This window comes from Miniopterus natalensis, chromosome 2, assembly GCF_054644295.1.
Source record: "Miniopterus natalensis isolate mMinNat1 chromosome 2, mMinNat1.hap1, whole genome shotgun sequence".
Classification (NCBI taxonomy): Eukaryota; Metazoa; Chordata; class Mammalia; order Chiroptera; family Miniopteridae; genus Miniopterus; species Miniopterus natalensis.
This window is the reverse complement of record NC_142082.1, coordinates 154815167-154818290: the sequence shown is the minus strand read 5'-3', so window position 1 is coordinate 154818290 and position 3124 is coordinate 154815167.

The window sequence follows — 3124 nt, the reverse complement described above, 5'->3', positions numbered from 1 at the left end:
TCCAGTATTTTTTTAGTGTGGGTACTTTGGCTTGACACTATGAAAGTCTATATCCTTCCTTGCTCAGTCTAAGCTAAGTTTTCTTTCTCATCTTTCTGGAAACCTGTTGTCCTTTCCAAATTTTCTTTCCAACTGGACTCTTCTTTTCCTTTTTAAACATGCTTTATTAATTCATCCGACAAGCATTTTTAAGCCACTACCCTCAGTCAAATCCTATGCCACAACCTGGAGACAGAAGAATATCCAGTTCCATCTAGCAGAGGAAATGAAATTTCTCAAGTTACAGTTTGGATTTCCTTTAGAGGATTAGGGTGCCACCAACCCTCTTCTCTTCCAGGTACACTCATGAAAAGATCACTAGGTAAATGAAAATGATACGTACCTCTCTCTTAATCCAGGCAGTAGCCCATCCCCCCAAATGCAGGGCTGTGATAAGCTGCAGTCCTAGAGGCTGAATTTTGAGTCTGGCTGCACTGGGGTTTCCTACTTAGCACACCGGTTAGTAAATCTTGACACCTATATATTCAGGCTGTGAAGTCACAGGTAGGACCTTCCAAACAGACCCCGAGACTACTTATCCAAAAAGCAGACAAAAGGCAAGGACCACAAGCCTGCAGGCCCTGCCCACATGTGCTTGTCATTCCAAGAAGTGATCAAGTCAGCTGGACCTGGGCTCGGAAGTGAATGAGAGGATGAGACAGTCATGAGCACTGACCTTTAGCCTTCAACACAGGTCTAGTTCACCAGTGAGACTGGTCTGACAAATGTCCCCAACTCTGACCGATCATCTCAGTCACTCCAATGAGGAGGAACAAAGAAAGTGGTGAAGTGAAAGAGGTTAGAAGTGTGGGAGAGTTTCTCTCTTCTTTGGGCTATAGCCCACAATGCGGAAAAAGTGAAAGAAATTCCCTCCCTCTTCAACAGTGTTCCTTACTATGTGTCTTCTTTCTTCTTCTCTTGAAAATAATTAGAAGCACAAAGATATAGGAATAGCTCAGTGTTCAACTAGATCATAATTAAACGCATTTCCTCTTATTCATTAACATGCAAAAATACTAATGAAACATATTTGTTACATATAAATATGACTACCCACCCATAAAATGCAAACATCAGGAACCATTGCCCTCGGGAGATTTTGGGGCCTGGTATTCTGGGCTCCCTAGTCACGTCAGATAAAATCATTGAGTTGTTGCAAGGATTGAGTAAGTTAAAATATGTAAAGTATATGGAAAAGTGCCTGGCATGCAGAGAGCCTTGGTGCTGGTGGTTGTTATTATTACTGATATTATTATTAATGTATATTTGTGTATCACATTATAGTAATTATCTCATTTGATTTTCACAACACCTTGTGAAGGAAGTAAGACAGTCATGTTTTAAAAGCTACCTTTGCAGATGACGCTATTCAGTACACTAGGCCTACAGTTCAGATTTTCTGATTTTTTGTTTAAAACTTGTGTCCCATGGTGGAAGGGTCTCAAGAAACAGATATGTCATCTTCATTAGAGAGCACCCCGTAGCACATCTTCCCATGGCATCAAGCTCCCTCTCCTGTTGGATAAAGAAATGAAGTTAGCTTGCAGGTGAAGTGATGGGCAGAGGTGATGATGGAAATAAGCGAACATGAGTGCTGCTTTTTGACGTCCCTTCTAATTTTGTTCTTCTCTGAAAGTCACTAGCATAATTATGGGTTTTCCCATTGGGCTTATAAAGATTTGGCTTACTGATATTTTTGGCTGGGAAACTGGGGAGAGATCAATGATTTGGTCCTCCTTCCCGAGGTCTGGGGAGAGATCGAAGATTCAGCCCTCTTTCCTGAGGTAGGGTAATGCAAAGTCTCATTCGAAAAGTTCTCCAGGGAAATCTAAAACAAGTGGAGTAGGCGATTTCAGAACCATGGGCTTGTTCATTTAGGATGTTTATTGCCCTCTGTTTTGCTGAAGTAGTTTCCTCTAATCTGAATATTTTTAATGCTATCAAGAAAAATTCCCTGTCTCTACAGCAGGAAATACATTTCACTTTCTCCAGATACATTCCAGGGTAATTATGAAGTTTAGAAAAGATACCCCGAGTCTCTCCCTGTGCAGATATCTGGGCCTGTGCTTTGAGCATTGATCTGGCTGGTTGATTAATTCTAAAAAAACTTAGTGGTGTGCATACAAATAAGGCCTCAAAATATGGAAATGTGACATAATGGAGAATACTTTCGGGTCTTAGCTAATCTTAGGAAACTGGTGAATAATTTATTCTTCTAATTAGTTTTCTTAAAGTCTAACCGAAGATTGCTATTTACCAGTAATTAGGCTCTCCATTTCAGTTCCTTTCAGAGAGAGAAATAGCATGATGAGTTTTACGTTGGTAATGAGGAATTAAAAGGATTACAATAATGCTTTTAAATTTAAAAATATATATTTACTGTAGAAAATGGGGGAAAGTACCAAAATGAGTAAAATTATGAACATTACATATTTTTTCAATCTTTCATAACATTGACACATTGTTTTATGTAGATAAAATGTGTGTATGAATAAAAATGTGTATAAATTGGAACCATGCTCTGTGCACTGTTATGCTCAACAATATACCATGAACATTTTTTCAAGTCAATAAGTTTTCTTCTACAACACACTCCCAAAGACTGCCTAGTATTCCACTGAATACATGTACCATAATTTATTTAATCACTCCTTATTGTTCAACATTTTAATTTCTTCTGGTTTTGCATTATTATAAATAACTGTGGTGAACAACCTTGTAACTCTCTCACAGCCCTGATTATTTCCTGAGGGTAAATACATAAAAAAGGATAATAGATATCCCTTGTTTGTGCCTGCCCAGAATTTCTTTCCTTTTTCAGATGATAGAACTGGCCTCCAATGCCATGTATCCACTTCCTTTCAGGAATTACTTCTCCCCCACCTGGTGGAACATTTTGTCACATGGCTGTGATTAATCAGGATTAACACAGTGAGTGGTCTAGGAGGGGGCATATGATCCATGCAGGGCCAATAAGGGAATTTTTCTAAGTCTAAAATGATACATGGAATAAAACATCTCTTTTCCCCTAATATGATGGGTGCCAAGGACCATTTAAAATTGGAACTGATGATGCCATCCTTGC